We start from the raw sequence: 22812 nt of genomic DNA on the forward strand, positions 1-22812 counted from the left end.
GACCAATGTGGTTGCAGCCTCCCAGGACAATGCCCCTTTCCCTTCCCACCTGCAGCATCCTCAGGCATGGTGGTGAGGCAGCAGATACTGCCTTCTGGGGTGGAAGAGCAAAGCAGAGCAAATGGTCTCATTGCTCTCCTTCTGGGTTCTCTTTTTCTAATGAAATTGCTTTAACTTTTATTTGGGCAGCCATATTATACTGCTGACTGACATTGAGCTCCTAGTTAACTAAACCCCCTAAGGCTTTTTCACACTGGCTGCTGTTAAGAAAAGAGCTTGAAATAGTGGTAGGGCAATAAGCCAGGGAAAAAAATAAATGTGGAAGTGGCTTCAGTAGAGCCTTCATCTTGGATAGAGACTCAGTGTGGCATGATACATATCCCTGAAGGGAAAGAGAGAGAGGTGAGATGGAGGGAAAAGAAGGAAAATTCTTAAGTTAATTGAGCCTTCTACATTATTCTTTGCAGCCTGGATCTCCCAGGCAAAAAAGACATGTTCAGGAATTGGGGCCACTGAGGAAAATGGCCTTGCCAGTTAGAAAGGCCTAGGTAAATCTTTCATTAGAGGACAAGCTAAGTACTCAGATTCCCCATTGAACAAGAGACTTAATTGGGTGTATGGCTGACTGAGGCCCAAGGTGGTAAGCTAGGAAGGGGAAGGGAGCCTAGGTGGTCGCCACATAGCAGAGATCCTGCCCTTTCCAGCCAGAGAGAAGCACTTCACTGTGGTACCAGGCCATGCCTAGCTTGTTGCCATGGTGAGTCTTTCCCTGGAAACTGAACCTGTCTTGCATAAGTAAGGTACAACTGAATGTAGAGAAAAATTCATTTGGGCTCTTCTATTCCCAGAAGGGATCAGGATAGGCTATGTGAGGGCTCAGGGTCAGTACAGAGAAGCTTGAGACTTGCTGTGAGGATTCATCTCTTCTCTCCATCCACCCTGTGTGTCCTTGTTGCTTTAGGTACTCACAATGGAATTCTGAAGCTAGCCTTAACCTTCATCTGCCACCTTGGTGCCCACTTTTCCTTTCTTGTACTCTGCAGTCCAGCCACACTGAACAGGTCATTGTTGTCAGGACATGCTTCACAATTTCTTCCATGGTGTTCTCAGAATTCACTGTTACTTGCCCTCCCCTCTTCTTCTCTAACAATCTCAAGCACGTATCCTACTTACTTGCCTAGGCCCAGTCACCAGGTCCATTCCTATAATGATATTCCTTATTCCCCAGGTTTGGAGGTGTTTCCTCATGACTTGGAATCCCCCACCTTGTGCTTTGAACCTCTCTCATAACACTTAACTCTTTCAACTTTCAGTTCTTTCTATGCATGTATATATCTTCTCTCCCTTATTAGCCTACAAGTTCCCCTAGAGATGATTATTTTGTTGTAATCCCCATTAGCAGGCTTTTGTGCTGGAAGTTCTCAATGAATACACAACTTGCTGGATGATTAAATAAATGACAGACATAATGAATGGATAAAGGTTGATTTTCCAACCAAGCCACTTCCTTGGTTTCCTGCATTTTAAATTAATGGAGAATGAAGGGAGGTTGTTGAGTCCTCTTTGTCCTTCCTCTCCCCGACTCCCCAGCACCTGTCATAACTCCCTTGCCTCTGGGCAGCAGGGTGTCTCACTCTGGGAAATCTTTACCTCTGGCTTTGAGGCTTTATGTGATTATTATGTTCCTTGCATAGGGTGAGGTCCATGCCAACTGAATGGTATACACAATTAATGGTGTAGGAATTAAGTGGAAAAACTCTGATGAGTGCCGTCCTTGCTCATTATTGTATGGAATGTGCATTCTCTTTGCTAATCAGGAGTTCTACATGCAGTATGTTCATTTATTCATATGTTTATTTATTTTCCTGTTGGATTTTTTTATACAGGCATTTACAATAGGGTGAAAATACTTGAATTCTAAGAATATGATTCCCAGCGCTGAGCTATCATTTATTAGGTATATAACCCTAGGCTAATCACTCTATGGGCCTCTGGTTTTTCACCTAGAAAATGGAGATGTTGATACTGGCAAGGTTAGCGTGGAGATCAAATTTAAAAATGGGCACAAAGTGTTTTGGAAAATATAAAGTGCTTTAAATATCAGGTCAGGTATGGGGATATGTGTATGGGGGTTAAGTTAGAGATATCTGTCTTCAGACAGGTACCTGGAAGTGGGGGGAGCAGGCTGAGCACCCATGCAATTGACAACAGAGTCTAGAAACTTTAGGTCTGAAGTTCTAGTTACAACAGAGGCTTTAACTGATTTTGAGATGACCAAGAGTGAGGTGGGGTGAGAATAAAGTGTTGCCTCCTGTGGAAAAGGTAGAGGTAGTTCTTAGGAACAGCAGTAACCAGCTGTTCCTACGAAAAATCCAAACAAATATTTGGCCAACCCAATATCATGTCATCTGCAAATAGTGACAGCTTTACTTCTTCCCTTCTAATTTTGATGCCTTTTATTTCTTTTCCTTGTCTGATTGCTGTGGCTAGGACTTCCAGTACTGTGTTAAATAGAAGTGGCAAGAGTGGACATCCTTGTCTTGTTCCTGATTTTAGAGGAAAGGCTTTCAGCTTTTCATCATTTACTATGATGTGAGCTGTGGGTTTGTCCTAAATGGCCTTTATTGTGTTGAGATATGTTCCCTCTATACCAAATTTGATGAGAGTTTTTATCATAAATTGATGTTGAATTTGATCAAATGCTTTTTCTGCATCTATTGAGATGATTATGTGATTTTATTCTTTGTTTTGTTAATGTGGTGTATCACATTAATTGGTAAACAGGTAGTGAACAATCCTTGCATCTCTGGAATAAATCCCACTTGTTCATGGTGTACGACCCTTTTAATATATCGGTAAATTCAGTTTGCTAATATTTTATTGAGGATATTTGCAGCTATATTCATCAGAGGTATTGGCCTGTAATTTTCCTTTTCTGTAGTGTCTTTGTCTGATTTCGGTTTAAGGTTATGGTGGTCTTTTAGAATAAATTTGGGAGTATTCCCTCCTCTTCAATTTTTTGGAATATTTTGAGAAGGATAAGTATTAACTCTTCTTTATATGTTTGGTAGAATTCCCCTGTGAAGCAGTCTACTCCTGGACTTTTGTTTCTTGGGAATTTTTTGATAACTGATTCAATTTAAACACTTGTGATCAGTCTGTCCTTGTTATCTATTTCTTCCTGATTCAGTTTTGGAAGATTGTATGTCTAGGAGTTAATCCATTTTTTTCTAGGTTGTCTAGTTTGTTGGCATATAACTGTTCATAGTGTTGTCAGGATTGTTTGTACCTCTGTGATATCGGTTGTAACTTCTTTTTCATTTCTTATTTTGTTTATTTGGATTCTCTCTATTTTTTTCTTAATGAACCTGGCTCAAGGCTTACCAATTTTGTTTATCTTTTCAAAAAATTATCTCTTGTTCTTCTTTTTCTAATTTCTTTAGATGGTAGGTTAGATTGTTTATTTGAGATTTTTCTTGTTTCTTGAGGTAGGCCTATCTCACTATAAACTTCCCTCTTAGAAATGCTTTTGCTGCATCCCACAGATTTTGGAAAGCTGTGCTTTTATTTTCATTTGTCTCAAGGTATTTTCTGATTTCCTCTTTGATTTCTTCATTGACCCATTGGTTTTTTAGTATCATGTTATTTACTCTCCACATGTTTATATTTTTGCCATTTTAACTCTTGTATAGACATTTATTAAATCCAACTAGTCTGGAGTAGCACATTTTTATTGGATATGAGTGCAATGGAAGGGAGTGGGAGATAAAAGTGATTACCTCCACATCTATATGATTTCATTATTCCTCCTCTGCAGAAATGGCATCACCATTTCCTCAGATGATTAAGGCAGACATTTGGCAGTCATCTTTAATATCTCCTTCTCCTATAAATCCACTCTAATGTGCAGCCAGTCACCAAGTTCTATTATTCTTTCTAAATACCTCTCAAGTCTGTTCATTTTCTCTCCATTGCCACTGGTACCACACTAATCCAAGCCACTTTTGTCTCTTACTTATAACTCAGCCTTGTAGCTAGTTTTCCTTACTCTAGGCTACCCACATTCCTAATTAATCTACACAAAGCATCTAGAATGATGCTTTTAAATGCAAAGCTGATGACACTTTCTTGCTTAAAACACTTCTGTGGCTTCCAGTTGTCATTAGGATAAAAACAGAAAACCTCATCATAGCCTGAAAAGCTTTTCAAGGTCACGTCCTACTTACCTCTTGAACTTCATTTTGTACTATACTCCTTCCTTCTATGCTACAGCCATAACCAAATGGATCAGAGTCTTTCTCACCTTAGGGACATTTACACATATGTTTCCCTCTGCCTAGACCCCTACTTCTCTCCCTCCTTCACTTCTGTTCCCCAGTGTCTCCCAGTAATGCCTCTGTATCCTTCAGATCTCATCTGAAATGTTGCTTTCTCTAGGAATCGCTTAAAGAAAATGTGTATTAGGTTAGATCCACTTAGTATGTTCTTCTCAGCACCCCATACTTGTCCTTCAGGCATTCAGAGAACTTTTTCATTGTCTGACTTTCCTATCCAGCTGTTGGCATCAGAAGAATTAAACTTAGTTTGCCTTGTTCACTGCTTCACTCCGCCTATATCACATAATTGATGATCAATAAATATTTGTTGAATTAATCAATGAATTATTATCTTACAGGCCCGTTAAATTCATTATTTACAAAACTGAACTTATTATCTCTGCTTCCACCACCATACCTGCTCTCTCTTCTAGTACTCCATATATTAATTTACAGCCTCACTGGCTTATTTAGGTTTTCTTGAAAACAGAGCCTGACACAAGTATTTAGGAATAGTAATTTATTTAGGAGGTGTTTCCAGTAAGCATGAATGAGACAGCAGAGAGAGACATTGAATGAGGAAATCTAATGTAAAGATGTATTCTTGAGGTCATTAATGTAGACAACAGAAGCTTGTTTCCACCAAGGTCTCTGAGAAGCATGCAGAATGTCTCCCAGAATTGTCTACCTGAAAGCCTTTCAGAGGCTGGAATATATATCTAATTCCATTTCCCTTTCTCTGCTGATTGAGGGTTGCCAGTGTGGGCATTAATTTTTCCTGAACTTCTGGGTTACTTTTGAGAAAGCTCCACAGCATCAGAAAAACAACTGGGGTATAATGCAAAAAGGTGTTCAGTATGCCCTTGAGGTAGGAAACTCGCAGCTAGAGGTGAGTCAGACCTGTCCACTATAACTGAAGCTGAAAATCAGAGGTGGCCCAAAGGGATGTAATATGGGTGCCAAAGTTTTTGCTCAACCACTGTATTACTTTCTATTGCTGTGTAACAAATTACCACAAACTTGGCAGTTTGAAACAAAATTCTTTTGTTAGCTTACAATTCTGTATGTCAGAAGTCTGGGCAGGTTTAGCTGGGTTCTCTGCTTAGGGTCTCACAAGGCTGAAATCAAGATGTTGGCCTGACTGAGCTCTTATCTGGAGGCTCTGAGGAAGAGTCCAGCTCCAAGTTCATTCAGATTTTTATCAGGATTCAATTCTTTATAGTTGTAGGACTGAGGTCCATTTTTCATTGCTGGTTGTCACCTGAGTGTCACACTTAGCTCCTAGTGGCCACTTTTAGGTATTTACTTCCACATGGCCTCCACCATTTAAGAAATGAAGAATCACCCTCAATTCAAATTCCGTTCACTTCAAATCTCTCTGATTTCCTTTTTTTCCCTCCTGCTAGAGAAAAGTCTGTGCTTTTAAAGGGCTCGTGTGATTAGACAGGCCCCATCTAGAAAATCTTCCCTCCTAAAAGTCAAAAGATCAGTAAACTTAATTACATCTGCAAAATTCCTTCTGCCATATAATGTAACATAATCATGAGAGTAAAACGGGCGGGGGGTGGGGGCAAAGATCCCAGGTACCATCTTAGAATTCTGCCTACTTTTTAACCACCATCTACTTAATTGCCTTCTTCCTCTCTCTCTGTCCCCAGTCACTTCATCATGCCAATTTTATCTTGTCTCCAACTTATCCTATCTCTATCCTCTCCTCTCCATCCTACTGCCTGGTGTCAGGCCTTCATCTTCTCCCACCTACACAACTGAAACGATCACTTGTGTGGTTTCTCCATTTCCAATCTCATCCCTTCTCTAATCCATCTTTCACAATGCAGTCAAACTTGTCTTTCTAAAGTGTAAACCAAATCATGTCACTCTGCTTTTAAATTTTATATAGTTCCCCACTGTTTAAAAGGTAAAGCTCAAATCCTTTACATTTTATTTATCAATATCTTTATATTCTACTTTCCCCAGAAATGAGTGGCAGTAACTTATAAAAATATCTCATAATGTTATACTAAATAAAGTCATAACACATAAAATAATGGAATGTAAACAGAAAATGAAGACCAAGGAAAAGAAAAATATAAAATGAAGATCGTAGGCTTAGTTGAGTTTTCCTTTTGGCTCTGAGCTCCCTGATAACCAAGACAAAAATGAGATATGATCAATTATATTAATCTCATTATCAGAAGGAGGAAATAAATATTTGATTAGCTCTGGGTGATAAATTGAAAGATGTCTTGCCCTAACATCTTTGTAGTAAAAACGGCAATGGATTTCAAATGACTATGTGTAACAGCTGAGCAGGACAGAGCAGATTCTTCACAGTCTATCTTTGGACTTCCCAGACCCACTCCTGCAGTTTCCCAAGAAAGCACTTCTGCCTTAGTCCTCAGAGCTACGTTCTGTCATGCAAACATAGCCTATGGGTTCATGCATCCATTCCTTTGCTTGGATTAGTCCCTCTGCCCTTTTATTTAGGACCTAGGTAAAATGACATTTTCTCTGTGAAGCATTCTTGTTACCTACTCCAGAGTTCCTCCCTTTACATGAGAGATTGAAAACTCAAATGAATTCAGGGGTCAGGCAAATATAATGGAGAACTTGCAGCCATAGAGAACTTACTACATTAACTCTTTACATCCTCACAAACTCCTTAAGAGTTGGCATTATCATCCTCCTCATATACAGATGGGGAAACTGAAGGACAGCTAGTAAGTGGCAGATCTAGGTTACACAAACAGGAGGTTTGATCTTAGAACTCTAGCCTTGTTAAACATTGCACATACTGTCTCTCAGTATAAGACAACAGAGAGTGTTTTGGACTTGAGAATTTATACCCAATGTAAAACTCATCGGGTTAATACTTTTTAAAAACATCATGCTGGCAAAACAATCATGACTTCAGGCCATAAGAAGAGCTATCACCAGTTTGCAACCCTTGCTTTATCCTCTTTACCATATTCTGCCTGAAGTAACCCACACCAGGATAAATCATAAGACCAGATTTGTCTTTGATGAGTATCCCCTCTACCTAGCTCACTACTTCCCATCTAGGTTTCAGCCAGTCAGGGGACTCAGCAACCATAACTTAATCCCACTTGCTACTTCCAAGGGGCCATGAGAGGTGTAGAGTTTAAGCTCTGTCTTTCTCTCTCCTCAAGAGAGTTGCTGGCACTGAGTCTGTGGCAGGAAGATCTAATGTCTAATGGGGTTCCACCCATCATGCAGATCTGCTGTTCAATTTCCTGTGACTAAACAAGCTCCAGTACTAAATGCTGGTAACAAAAATAGCCACATTTCTGCTTGCGGTCTGGGTTTTTCTTCCCCCTCCTCCTCACTACTTCCTTCAGTACAACACCCCATAACTTTGCAAGACTGAATCCCATCTTTCCTCTTCCTTTTCCACAAAACGCCCTCTATAAAACATGGTTCCATTCCACTTTTGACCTGATCCCAATAAAAAGAGAGCTGTTGAGCACCTTCCTTCAAGTATTGAAACCTATTTGAGGAGGAAGCATTCTGCTCTTTTCACAGATCAAAAGATGACCCAGAATTTGAGTGATTAAATAAAGAACAAGCCAAACAACCTCTCAATTTTAGAAATCTTCTCTGAGTCTCTGGTTCGGTTTAGAAAACAGAGGAATCTGTGGATTTCCTGCCTCAAGCAGCGCTCAGATTCTTCTTTAGTGTTGAATTGTAATTGTGCTTACTTTAGTCAGAGCTCTTGATTCAACCTGGGACAGAGACACTAAGTGGCTATGGAGTAGGGTAGATACCTGAAGACCAAGGACCAAAAGGAAGGGTTAAGCTTAGAAGGGTCATGAGGTAAGCCCTGTGTGTGAGGTAAACCCTGGAGTCAAAACTGGCCATGGGTCCAGAATTCATTCAAGAAGCCCTGCTTCTATTCCATCAGTCTCCCATACTCACCTTTCTTGATTTATTTTTAAACTCAATTTAGGTCAACAGGGCCTATGTGATTTGGCTCCCCACTACTTCTCTGACCTTGTCTCCTAACACTCTTTCCCTCCCTCGTTCACTCTGCTTCAGCTACACTGGCCTCCTTCCATGTTCCTACCTCAGGACCTTTGCACATGCTGTTTATATAATGTAAAGCACTCTTTCTCTAGATATCCCCATGTCTAACTCCCTTATTTATTTTAAGATTTCTACTGAAATGTTACCTTTTCTCTGAGGCCTTCCCTGCCTCTCCTAACATAGCTCCTACCCTTGTAACTCTCCCTTTTACCATGCTTTACTTTAAAAATACCACTTATTACTTTCTAACATAGGATATATTTATTTATTTATTATCTATATTGCATAATAGAATATAAGTACCATGAGAACATAGACGTTTGACTGTTATGATTATTGTTATATCCCCAGTAAAACTACACAGTGTCTGGCACATAGGAGGTTCTCAATAAATACTTGTTGAAAGAGTATATGAACAAACATTTTCAAGGGCCTAATATGCTGCAGATCTTGTGTTAGGCTATACTGAGAGGAGAGAGGGAGTTGGAGATAGAGTTTCTGCCCTGGGGTGGGAGGAGGAGGCTTACAAACTAGACAGGGAGTCAAATCCACCCACTAGTAACTCTCCTGAGGTAGAATGTGGTAGCTACTATAATGAGTGTCTATAGTCCTCAATGCAATGTCAGGGGTGAGAGAACTTAATTCAGAATAGGGTAGTTTCTGAAAACTTTGGAAGAAGGTGGGATATGACTTGTGGTTATGGAGATGTACAGAACTGTCAAAGGTGAGAAGAATCAAAGGGAAGGGAATTTCAGATAGAGGGGACAGCTTGAGTAAAGGCACAGAGAAGAAAAAGTGGCAGAAATGTTTGGACAGACAACAGAAGGTTGTCTAGGGTGGCTGGCTGGAAAGTAAGCTGCATCAGAGTGAGTGGGAGAGGCAGACTAGGTTCAGGGCAGGAGGCTTCTGGCTCTCTAGGCCAACTATGAAAACTGAGAAGCACCTGACAGAAATGAATAGTGTGTATTTATGAAAACAAGCAGCAAGAATACTGGATTAAGTTTATCTCAAAAAGAAACAACAACCTTCACTGTGGAATTAATGCTTGGCACCATCAGAAAAATCCCTACAGGGGTACTAGTGGATAGTGAAAAATATAGAGGATATTTATCAGGCTTTTATATTTTTCTGAACCTGCCTGCAAGCTTGATTTTAGATGTTTCAAAAGGTTTCTCACTCAGTTCTCACACCTGGGACAAATTGTTGCCATCAAAGACATCTGTTCTTTGTTAAATGGCCCAACACCCAGGTAATCTGGAAGAATTGCATGCTATGTATAAAAAATAATTTGCACATTGCTTTTTAAAAAATCTTCCAAGCCCACATTGCTGCTTCTCAGTACTCTTACAATGTCAGCTATCTAGTGCACTCTGCCCCATCCTCATCCTCATCATTGTCATTGCCATCATTATCATTATCACTATCACCATCATCATATTATTGCTTTAGGGTGAGGAGGGGGGGACAGGAATATTTCAGTAGTTACTTTAAGAGGCCAGTCATTTTCATGGATCTCTCCTCTCACTCATAGTATGGGCATCTTTGTTTTTGAGTGTTTTTCGTCTTTATCTTACCAGCATTCCTTTTCTTTCTTTTGATAGCTGTCTCCCCAATTTCCCTTTCCTCAGTGGTTCAGGTAGGTTGGCACACCTCCTCTTCCTGACTCATTGTTCCCCTGACCACAGTGAGTGGTTCAGGACCAGAAAGTGACCAATGCTGGGCCAATCCTGGGACTTTTGCTGAAACGACTGGTAATATTATATTTTATTTCCATTGGAATTACTAGATATAAGGATGAGAATAATAACAGAAATCCCTCGTTGAGTATTTACAATTATTCTAAATCCTTTACATGGATTAACTCATTTCATCATCACAGTAACTCTATGAGGTAGGTAGTATTATAAACTCCATTTTACAGAGGGTACAGAGCATCAAGTAACTGTCAAAGTCACACAGTAAGTGGCAAAACAGGGAGTCTTCTGGCAGTGGAGCTTCAGAGCTTGTGCTCTTGACCATTGTAGATGAATACATTATATAAGTCTAAAGTAGTTGGGGGTGAAGCTGGAGTGACTGAGAATGAAACTGAACTATGAAGAGAGAGAAGTCAGGTCCTAAAGATGTCATTGAGCTCCTGAATCCAGATACCCTTGATCTTCTGAGGTCTCTGAATCAATAAATTCCCTTTTTTGCTTACGCCAGTTTGAATTGTGTTTCTGACACTTGCAAACCTAATCTTCCTCCCATTTTGTCTTACTCAGAGCCTCAGATTTCCATGAATTGGAAGGGGAGGAGGAAGAGTCTTGGACCACTTCAGGCACTGACTGGCTCCATTATCTCCTCCTCTTGGAGCCACATGACCTCTGCCTATAGGTCCAAGACCACCTTAGTCTTTGGAACTATCACTGACCTAAGAAAAGGGAATTTAAATCATGGCTGAGGAGATTCCCCATCAAGTGCCATTGGCTGGAAGCCTTGCTTGGACATTGAATCACAGTACTACTCACTAAGCTTTTGCCTTGCTATCAAACCTTGTCCCCATCTTAAAGTCTGGTTTCAGTAGTTCAGTTGCTTCCTGTATTCCTCTTTGTTTCACTGCCTCAGCAATCTGCCTGATGTCATCATCCCTCAGGAAAAAGGGTCCAGGCTTTTCCTTGCCTTTTCATTTCCCAGCCACCGGAATCCATCTTGAAACCTCAAGTTGACGGCTGAGTTTCTGCTACTTGCTAAGTAAGAGGCTTCTCAAATGCCAAATGCCCACCTGATTTTCTTGTATCATATATATCTGACTTACGCATAGTACTTGCTGCCAGTCTGCTTTAGTCTGGTTTTGGCATATAAGACATGCTCAATAAAAGGTTGAACATGCCCTATATGGTTGTAGTAGGCATTTATTGTTTACCTTCATATCATCCACTCCCCAGCATCCCTCTTCCCCTAAATCCCTGGCTTCTTTTTATGGATCCATATGATGAGGTTTCAGAGAGGCTGATCCTACCCTTAACTCCAGGAGTTGATCAATCAACACATTCTACCCTTTATCTGCAAAGATTAGTTCAAGGATGATTATGTGATTGAAGTTGGTCAAATCAAAATGAATCTCACACATATAATGGGAAAACTGGAACAAAGGTGCTTTCTTTTTTCTTTTAGATGTGAAAATTGAAGAATGTAGCCCTTGAAGGTGTTGGCAACCATCTTGGGGAACTAGCCTTAGTCTGAAGCCAAAATCATGGAAGGCAGGGTGAAAAGAGGGAAAGAAATCAGACCCTCTTGACATTGTTGAGCTACCAGAAAAAGCTTCACCTGAAGCTAGCCCTATCTCTGGACTTCTCACTTGTGTGAAATAATTTTATTTTTCAGTCAATTTGAGCAGGATTTCCTTTCAAATTTAACCATAAGAATCTCAAATGATTTACCTACTGTTTTTGTGGCCCCAATTATTTCTGGTCGGATGCTAACTGGGCCATATACAGTAGCATAGAGAGATACAAAACTAACATATGCTTTAGGAAAGGCAGAGATGAGATGGAACAGTATATGGTAAAGGGTGTGAGGGCAAGTACTTTGGGAAAGAGGATGGCTGATTTTTAAGGTCTAGAGTTGCACTATCCAATAATATAGCCACTAGCCATATGTAGCTATTCAAATTTAAATTAATTAAAATTTGTTGAAATTAAAAACTCAACTCCTCCCTCATGCTAGCTACATTTCTAGTGATCCATAGACATATGAGTGGCTACTCTATTGAATAGTGCAGATTAAAGAACACTTTCATCATCAAAAAATTTTATTTGGAAAGTGTTGCTCTAGAGCAAGAAGCAAGAGCAATCATTTTCAACGATGGCTGCACATTGGAAACACTGGGGAGCTTAAAATACATATACTGGGGTCTGGGCAAGATGGCGGAAGAGTAAGACATGGAGATCACCTTCCTTCCCACAGATAGAGTAGAAATACATCTACATGTGGAACTGCTCCTACAGAACACCCACTGAACCCTGGCAGAAGACGTCAGACCTCCCAAAAGGCAAGAAAATCCCCAAGTACTTGGGTAGGGCAAAAGAAAAAAGAAATAACAGAGACAAAAGAATAGGGAAGGGACCTGCAGCAGTGGGAGGGAGCTGTGAAGAAGGAAAGGTTTCCACACACTAGGAAGCCCCTTCGTGGGCAGAGACTGCGGGTGGCAGAGGGGGGAAGCTTCAGAGCCACGGAGGAGAGCGCAGCCACAGGGGTGCGGAGGGCAAAGTGGAGAGATTCCCGCACGGAGGATCGGTGCCGAGTAGCACTCACCAGCCCGAGAGGCTTGTCTGTTCACCCGCCGGGGTGGGCGGGGCTGGGAGCTGAGGCTCGGGCTTCGGTCGGATCCCAGGGAGAGGACTGGGGTTGGCTGCGTGAACACAGCCTGAAGGGGTTAGCGCATCACAACTAGCTGGGAGGGAGTCTGGGAAAAAGTCTGCAGCTGCCGAAGAGGCAAGAGACATTTTCTTGCCTCTTTGTTTCGCGGCGCGCAAGTAGAGGGGATTCAGAGCGCCGCCTAAACGAGCTCCAGAGACGGGCACGAGCCGCGGCTATCAGCACGGATCCCACAGCAACAGGGGCGCAGAGGTAAAAACAGAGAGATTCCCGCACAGAGGCTCGGCGCCGAGCAGCACTCAGCAGCCCGAGAGGCTTGTCTGCTCACCCGCCGGGGTGGGAGGGGGCTGGGAAATGAGGCTCGGGCTTCGGTCGGATCCCAGGGAGAGGACTGGGGTTGGCAGCGTGAACACAGCCTGAAGGGGTTAGCACACCACAGCTAGCCGGGAGGGAGACCGGGAAAAAGTCTGCAGCTGCCGAAGAGGCAAGAGACTTTTTCTTGCCTCTTTGTTTCACGGCGCGCAAGGAGAGGGGATTCAGAGTGCCGCCTAAACGAACTCCAGAGACGGGTGTGAGCCGTGGTGATCAGCGCGGACCCCAGAGATGGGCACGAGCCGCGGTGATCAGCGCGAACCCCAGAGACGGGCGCGAACCACGGCTATCAGCGCGGACCACAGAGACAGGCAAGAGACGCTAAGGTTGCTGCTGCCGCCACCAAGAAGCCTGTGTGCGAGCACAGGTCACTCTCCAAACCACCCCTCCCCAGACCCTGCGCAGCCTGCCACAGCCAGGCTCCCGTGATCCGGGGACAACTTCCACAGGAGAACTCACAGCACGCCTCAGGCTGCTGCAACGTCACGCCGGCCTCTGCCGCCGCAGGCTATCCCCGCATCCATACCCCTCCCTCCCCCCGGCCTGAGTGAGCCAGAGCCCACTAGTCAGCTGCTCCTTTAACCCCATTCTGTCTGGGCGGGGAACAAACGACCTCAGACCACCTACATGCAGAGGCAGTTCCAAATCCAAAGCTGAACCCCGGGAGCTGTACGAACAAAGAAGAGAAAGGGAAATCTCTCCGAGCAGCCTCAGAAGCAGCGGAGTAAAGCTCCACAAACAACTTGATGTGCCTGCATCTGTTGAATACCTGAAAAGACAACGAATCATTCCAAATTCAGGAGGTGGACTTTGGGAGCAGGATACATTAATTTTTCCCCTTTTCCTTTTTTTGTGAGTGTATATGTGTATGCTTCTGGGTGAGATTTTGTCTCTATAGCTTTGCTTTCACCATTAGTCCTAGGGTTAGGTCCGTCCGTTTTTTGTTTGTTTGTTTGTTTTTTTACTTAAAATTTTCTTTCCAAATAAATGTTTTCTTAATAATTTTTTCCTTATTTTCTATTTTGAAAAACTAAAAAAAAAATTTTAATAAGTTTTTTCATATTTTTTTATTTTAAAAAATTAAAATTTTTTTCTTAATAAATTTTTTTTAAAAATTTTTTTCTTATTTTTTATTATAAAAAATTAATAAATATATTTTTAAAACTTAAAAAAAATTTTCTTATTAAATTTATTCTTAATAATTTTTTTCAATTTTTTTAATTATAATAGCTTTATTTTATTTTATTTTATCCTCTTTCTTTCTTTCTTTCTTTCTTTCTATTTTTTCTCCATTTTATTCTGAGCCGTGTGGATGAAAGGCTCTTGGTGCTCCAGCCAGGCATCAGGGCTGTGCCTCTGAGGTGGGAGAGCCAAATTCAGGACACTGGTCCACAAGAGACCTCCCAGCTGCACGTAATACCAAATAGCGTAAATCTCTCAGAGATCTCCATCTCAACATCAAGACCCAGCTTCACTCAACGACCAGCAAGCTACAGTGCTGGACACCCTATGCCAAACATCTAGCAAGACAGGAACACAGCCCCATCCATTAGCAGAGAGGCTGCCTAAAATCATAATAAGGCCACAGACACCCCAAAACACACCACAAGATGTGGACGTGCCCACCAGAAAGACAAGATCTAACCTCATCCACCAGAACACAGGCACTAGTCCCCTCCACCAGGAAGCCTACACAACCCACTGAACCAACCTTAGCCACTGGGGACAGATACCAAAAACAACGGGAACTACGAACCTGCAGCCTGTGGAAAGGAGACCCCAAACACAGTAAGATAAGCAAAATGAGAAGACAAAACAACACACAGCAGGTGAAGGAGCAGGGTCAAAACACACCAGACCTAACAAATGAAGAGGAAATAGGTAGTCTACCTGAAAAAGAATTCAGAATAATGATAGTAAGGATGATCTAAAATCTTGGAAATAGAATAGACAAAATGCAAGAAACATTTAACAAGGATGTAGAAGAACTAAAGAGGAACCAAGCAACGATGAAAAACACAATAAATGAAATTAAAAATACTCTAGACGGGATCAATAGCAGAATAACTGAGGCAGAAGAACGGATAAGTGACCTGGAAGATAAAATGGTGGAAATAACTACTACAGAGCAGGATAAAGAAAAAAGAATGAAAAGAACTGAGGACAGTCTCAGAGACTCTGGGACGATTAAATGCACCAAAATTCGAATTATAGGGGTCCCAGAAGAAGAAGAGAAAAAGAAAGGGACTGAGAAAATATTTGAAGAGATTATAGTTGAAAACTTCCCTAATATGGGAAAGGAAATAGTTAATCAAGTTCTGGAAGCACAGAGAGTCCCATACAGGAAAATTCCAAGGAGAAACACGCCAAGACATATATTAATAAAACTATCAAAAATTAAAGATAAAGAAAACATATTAAAAGCAGCAAGGGAAAAACAACAAATAACACACAAGGGAATCCCCATAAGGTTAACAGCTGATCTTTCAGCAGAAACTCTGCAAGCCAGAAGGGAGTGGCAGGATATACTTAAAGTGATGAAGGAGAAAAACCTACAACCAAGGTTACTCTACCCAGCAAGGATCTCATTCAGATTTGATGGAGAAATTAAAACCTTTACAGACAAGCAAAAGCTGAGAGGGTTCAGCACCACCAAACCAGCTTTACAACAAATGCTAAAGGAACTTCTCTAGGTAAGAAACACAAGAGAAGGAAAACACCTACAATAACAAACCCAAAATATTTAAGAAAATGGGAATAGGAACATACATATTGATAATTACCTTGAATGTAAATGGATTAAATGCTGCCACCAAAAGACACAGGCTGGCTGAATGGATACAAAAACAAGACCCATATATATGCTGTCTACAAGAGACCCACTTCAGACCTAGGGACACATACACACTGAAAGTGAGGGCATGGAAAAAGATATTCCATGCAAATGGAAATCAAAAGAAAGCTGGAGTAGCAATTCTCATATCAGACAAATTAGACTTTAAAATAAAGACTATTACAAGAGACAAAGAAGGACACTATATAATGATCAAGGGATCGATCCAAGAGGAAGGTATAAAAATTGTAAATATTTACGCACCCAACATAGGAGCACCTCAATACATAAGGCAAATACTAACAGCCATAAAAGGGGAAATCGACAGCAACACAATCATAGTAGGTGACTTTAACACCCCACTTTCACCAATGGACAGATCATCCAAAATGAAAATAAATAAGGAAACACAAGCTTTAAATGATACATTAAACAAGATGGACCTCATTGATATTTATAGGACATTGCACCCCAAAACAAGAGAATACACATTTTTCTCAAGTGCTCATGGAACATTCTCTAGAATAGATCATATCTTGGGTCACAAATCAAGCCTTGGTAAATTTAAGAAAATTGAAATCGTATCAAGTGTCTTTTCTGACCACAACGCTATGAGACTAGATATCAATTACTGGAAAAGATCTGTAAAAAATACAAACACATGGAGGCTACACAATACACGACTTAATAACGAAGTGATCACTGAAGAAATCAAAGGGGAAATCAAAAAATACCTAGAAACAAATGACAATGGAGACACGACGACCCAAAACCTATGGGATGCAGCAAAAGCAGTTCTAAGAGGGAAGTTTATAGCAATACAAGCCTACCTCAAGAAACAGGAAACATCTCGAATAAACACCCTAACCTTGCACCTAAAGCAATTAGAGAAAGAAGAGCAAAAAAACCCCAAAGCTAGCAGAAGGAAAGAAATCATAAAGATCAGATCAGAAATAAATGAAAAAGAAATGAAGGAAACAATAACAAAAATCAATGAAACTAAAAGCTGGTTCTTCAAGAAGATAAACAAAATTGATAAACCATTAGCCTGACTCATCAAGAGAAAAAGGGAGAAGACTGAAATCAATAGAATTAGTAATGAAAAAGGAGAAGTAACCACTGACAATCCAGAAATACAAACAATCATGAGAGATTACTACAAGCAACTCTATACCAATAAAATGGACAACCTGGAAGAAATGGACAGATTTTTAGAAATGCACAATCTGCCGAGACTGAACCAGGAAGAAATAGAAAACATGAACAGACCAATCACAAGCACTGAAATTGAAACTGTGATTAAAAACCTTCCAAGAAACAAAAGCCCAGGACCAGATGGCTTCACAGGCAAATTCTATCAAACATTTAGAGAAGAGCTAACACCTATGCTTCTCAAACTCTTCCAAAATATTGCAGAGGGAGGAACACTCCCAAACTCATTCTACGAGGCCACCATCACCCTGATACCAAAACCAGACAAGGATGCCACAAAGAAAGAAAACTACAGGCCAATATCACTGATGAACATAGATGCAAAAATCCTCAACAAAATACTAGCAAACAGAATCCAACAGCACATTAAAAGGATTATACATCATGATCAAGTGGGTTTTATTCCAGGAATGCAAGGATTCTTCAATATACGCAAATCAATCAACGTGATACATCATATTAACAAATTGAAGGAGAAAAACCATATAATCATCTCAATAGATGCACAGAAAGCTTTTCACAAAATTCAACACCCATTTACGATAAAAGCCCTGCAGAAAGTAGGCATAGAGGGAACTTTCGTCAACATAATAAAGGCCATATATGACAAAGCCACAGCCAACATTGTCCTCAACGGTGAAAAACTGAAACCATTTCCACTAAGATCAGGAACAAGACAAGGTTGCCCACTCTCATCACTATTATTCAACATAGTTTTGGAAGTTTTAGCCACAGCAATAAGAGAAGAAAAAGAAATAAAAGGAATCCAAATCAGAAAAGAAGAAGTAAAGCTGTCACTGTTTGCAGATGACATGATACTATACATAGAGAATCCTAAAGATGCTACCAGAAAACTACTAGAGCTAAGCAATGAATTTGGTAACGTAGCAGGATACAAAATTAATGCACAGAAATCTCTTGAATTCCTATATACTAATGATGAAAAATCTGAAAGTGAAATTAAGAAAACACTCCCGTTTACCATTGCAACAAAAAGAATAAAATATCTAGGAATAAACCTACCTAAGGAGACAAAAGACCTGTATGCAGAAAATTATAGGACACTGATGAAAGAAATTAAAGATGATACAAATAGATGGAGAGATATACCATGTTCTTGGATTGGAAGAATCAACATTGTGAAAATGACTCTACTACCCAAAGCAATCTACAGATTAAATGCAATCCCTATCAAACAACCAATGGCATTTTTCAAAGAACTAGAACAAAAAATTGCACAATTTGTATGGAAACACAAAAGACCCCGAATAGCCAAAGCAATCTTGAGAACGAAAAATGGAGCTGGAGGAATCAGGCTCCCTGACTTCAGACTATATTACAAAGCTACAGTAATCAAGACAGTTTGGTACTGGCACAAAAATAGAATCATACACCAATGGAACAGGAGAAAGCCCAGAGATAAACCCACGCACATATGGTCACCTTATCTTTGATAAAGAGGCAAGAATATACAATGGAGAAAAGACAGTCTCTTCAATAAGTGGTGCTGGGAAAATTGGACAGGTACATGTGAAAGTATGAAATTAGAACACTCCCTGACACCATACACAAAAATAAACTCAAAATCGATTAAAGACCTAAGTGTAAGGCCAGACACTATCAAACTCTTAGAGGAAAACATAGGCAGAACACTCTATGACATAAATCACATCAAGATCCTTTTTGACCCAGCTCCTAGAGAAATGGAAATAAAAACACAAATAAACAAATGGGACCTAATGAAACTTAAGAGCTTTTGCACAGCAAAGGAAACCATAAACAAGACCAAAAGACAACCCTCAGAATGGGAGAAAATATTTGCAAATGAAGCAACTGACAAAGGATTAATCTCCAAGATTTACAAGCAGCTCATGCAGCTCAATAACAAAAAAACAAACAACCCAATCCAAAAATGGGCAGAAGACCTAAATAGACATTTCTCCAAAGAAGGTATACAGATTGCCAACAGACACATGAAAGAATGCTCAACATCATTAATCATTAGAGAAATGCAAATCAAAACTACAATGAGATATCATCTCACACTGGTCAGAATTGCCATCATCAAAAAATCTAGAAACAATAAATGCTGGAGAGGGTGTGGAGAAAAAGGAACACTCTTGCACTGTTGGTGGGAATGTAAATTGATACAGCCACTATGGAGAACAGTATGGAGGTTCCTTAAAAAACTAAAAATAGAACTACCATACGACCCAGCAATCCCACTACTGGGCATATACCCTGAGAAAACCATAATTCAAAAAGAGTCATGTACCAAAATGTTCATTGCAGTTCTATTTACAATAGCCAGGACATGGAAGCAACCTAAGTGTCCATCATCGGATGAATGGATAAAGAAGATGTGGCACATATATACAATGGAATATTACTCAGCCATAAAAAGAAATGAAATGGAGGTATTTGTAATGAGGTGGATGGAGTTAGAGTCTGTCATACAGAGTGAAGTAAGTCAGAAAGAGAGAAATAAATACAGTATGCTAACACATATATATGGAATCTAAGGAGAAAAAAAATAAGTTCATGAAGAACCTAGTGGCAAGATGGGAATAAAGACACGGACCTACTAGAGAATGGACTTGAGGATATGGGGTGGGGGTGAGATGTGACAGGGTGAGAGAGTGTCATGGACATATATACACTACCAAATGTAAAATAGCTAGTGGGAAGCAGCCCCATAGCACAGGGCGATCAGCTCTGTGCTTTGTGACCACCTAGAGGGGTGGGATAGGGAGGGTGGGAGGGAGGCAGATGCAAGAGGGAAGAGATATGGGAACATGTGTATATGTATAACTGATTCACTTTGTTATAAAGCAGAAACTAACACACCATTGTAAAGCAATTATACTTCAATAAAGATGCTTAAAAAAAATACATATACTGATGCTCATGCCCAAGTCTAACTCCAGTGAAACAGGGTTTCAAACGGTGGGGCTCACATATCAGTTTTTTAAGAATCTCCCCAGGTATTTCTAATGTATATCCAGGTCTGGGAAACATTGCTGACTCTTGCTATTTAAAATGAGCTCAGAGAGGAGTGACATCAGCATTTTGGCAGCATAAGATGTCCCTCATTTTTGTCTCCTCTTTAACAACTAAAATTTGGCATCCATCTATAAACAAAGTGCCTTTGTAGGAGTTGTGGTGTCCTGAACCATATGTCAAGGGATCCAGGAGGAGTCTTGCCCAGCTCTGCATCTGATAATAGGTAGACAGACCTTGATATGGGCTGAGGAATTAGCAGGAGCCTGTGAACTGGTTTCAGCCCCTCTTAGCCATGATCTGGGGGCACCTGGAAAACATAGACTTGGGTAGACACCCGTGGATGAGAAAGCTTTGTTAGAAATCCAGGTTTCCAGAGGAGAAGTTTTCAGCACTCTGCTGGAGCAAACAAAACAAAACACACACACACACACACACACACACACACACACACACACACAAGCCAAAAAATAAAGTTTAGATGCATTGTAATGGGTAAGAGGAACTTTTCCGGCATCATCCCTCCCCTCAAGGTTACACAGCTTAGTGCTAGAAAAGGTCAGTGATCTCCTGCACAGGGTAAAAGGAGAGTAGTTAGTGAGTTCTCTAGCTGTGTGGGACAATGTTAAAGAAACCCATTTCTCTCCTACAGAACCTAGAGTATTAAAGCAGGCCCTCCATGACTGGGAGGAGGGAGGAGATTGGGAAAGAGGCAGTTAAGAATATCAGAGGGCATTAAATGGACACAATTCCTGTTGACTGCTTTATAGACTCTAAAAGAAATCCTGTCCATCCATGAGCCACTGGAAAAACTTCATCTGAAGATCCTCTCAAGTGGCCCGTGGGTACTCCCAATGCCCCAGTGCCAAATCCATACCTCCACTCTGTGGCTGGCTCATTGTGTGCACTCCTGAGTGTGGCAGTGAGAGCAAGCTTGGGTAGACAGGAAGGAGGTACAGAAAGCAGGCTAGAGGCAGTCAGCAAGGGAAAAATCACAATCTTGAGCTACAATGACACTTTCAGGAAAACAAAAGAAAGGTTTCCAGCAGCCAGTCTATTGCATTGTAAGATCAAGAGGAGATATACTAACTTAAGAATTCTTCCACAAGAGGGAGCAAGAAGCGTAGAGCAGTGCATTCATACAAGGCCAAAGAAAGCCTCAGAATATAAAACAGGAACAATGGAAAGTATCCCACATCTGAAGGCAGCTAGTAAACATAGGAGGAGGTGACTGCTACTTCAAATGCAAAAAATGCAATGAAAAACTCCAAGGAATCTGAAGAATTGAGGAAACATGATATCACCAAAATGTCACAATAATCCTCTAGTAACTAAATTCAATGACATGGAGATCTGTGATTTACCTTATAAAGAATTCAAAATAGCTATTTAAATAAAATTCAATTGCGTACAAGAAAACACAGAAAGACAATTCAACAAAATAAGGAAAACAATACACAAACAAAATTAAAAATTTAACAAACAGATAGAAATGATAAAAAGAACCAAATCGAAATTCTGGAGCTGAAGCATTCAATTAATAAATTCAATGCAATAGAGAGCATCAACAGCAAAATAGATCAGGCAGAATAAAGAATAAGTGATTTAGAGAATAGGAACTTTGAAATAACCCGGTTAGAGGAGATCAAAGAAAAAAGAATGCAAGAGAGCAAAGAAAACTTATGTGATCTATAAGAGTCCATCAGAAGAAGAAATATTAGAAAAATTAGAATTCCAGAAGGAGAAGAAAGGGATAAGTGAGCAGAAAATTTATTTACAGAAATACTCATTGGGGAATGATAGTCTGTTCAATAAATGGTGCTGGGAAAACTGGGTAACCACAAGCAGAAGAATGAAAATGGACCCCTATCTTTCACCACTCACAAAAATTAAAATGAAATGTATTACATTTTTAAATGTAAGACCTGAAATGGTAAAACCTCTAGAAAAAACATAGGGGGAAAACTCCCTGACAATAGTCAGAAATGATATTTTTGGATATGACAACAAAAGAACAAGCAATATATACAAGCAAAATAGCAAAATAATAAGTGGAATTATATCAAACTAAAAAGCTTCTGCACAGCAAAAGAAAGGTTTCCTTTTCTCCACACCCTCTCCAGCATTTATTGTTTGTAGATTTGATCATGGCCATTCTAACATGTGTTAGGTGATACCACATTGTAGATTTGATTTACATTTCCTAATAATTAGTGATGTTGAACATCTTTTCATGTGCTTTTTAACCATCTGTATGTCTTCTTTGAAGAACTGTACATTTATATCTTCCACACATATTTTGATATTGAGCATCAAGAGCTGTTTGTATATTTTGGAGATTAATCCCTTGTCAGTTGCTTTGTGCGCAAATATTTTCTCCCATTCTGTGGGGTGTCTTTTCGTTTTGTTGATGGTTTCCTTGGCTGTGCAAGAGCTTTTGAGTTTAATTAGGTTCCAATTGTTTATTTTTGGTTTTATTTCCATTAATCTAGGAGACAGGTCGAAAAAATATTGATGGGATTTATGTCAGACAGTGTTCTGCCTATGATTTCCTCTAAAAGTTTTATAGTATCCGGACTTATATTTAGGTCTTTAACCCATTTGGAGATTTTTTGTGTGTATGGTGTTAGGGTATTTTCTATTTTCATTCTTTTACATGGAGCTGTCCAGTTTTCATAG

The sequence above is a fragment of the Balaenoptera borealis genome (genome assembly GCF_965194805.1).
Source record: "Balaenoptera borealis genome assembly, chromosome: X".
In the NCBI taxonomy this organism is placed as follows: Eukaryota; Metazoa; Chordata; class Mammalia; order Artiodactyla; family Balaenopteridae; genus Balaenoptera; species Balaenoptera borealis.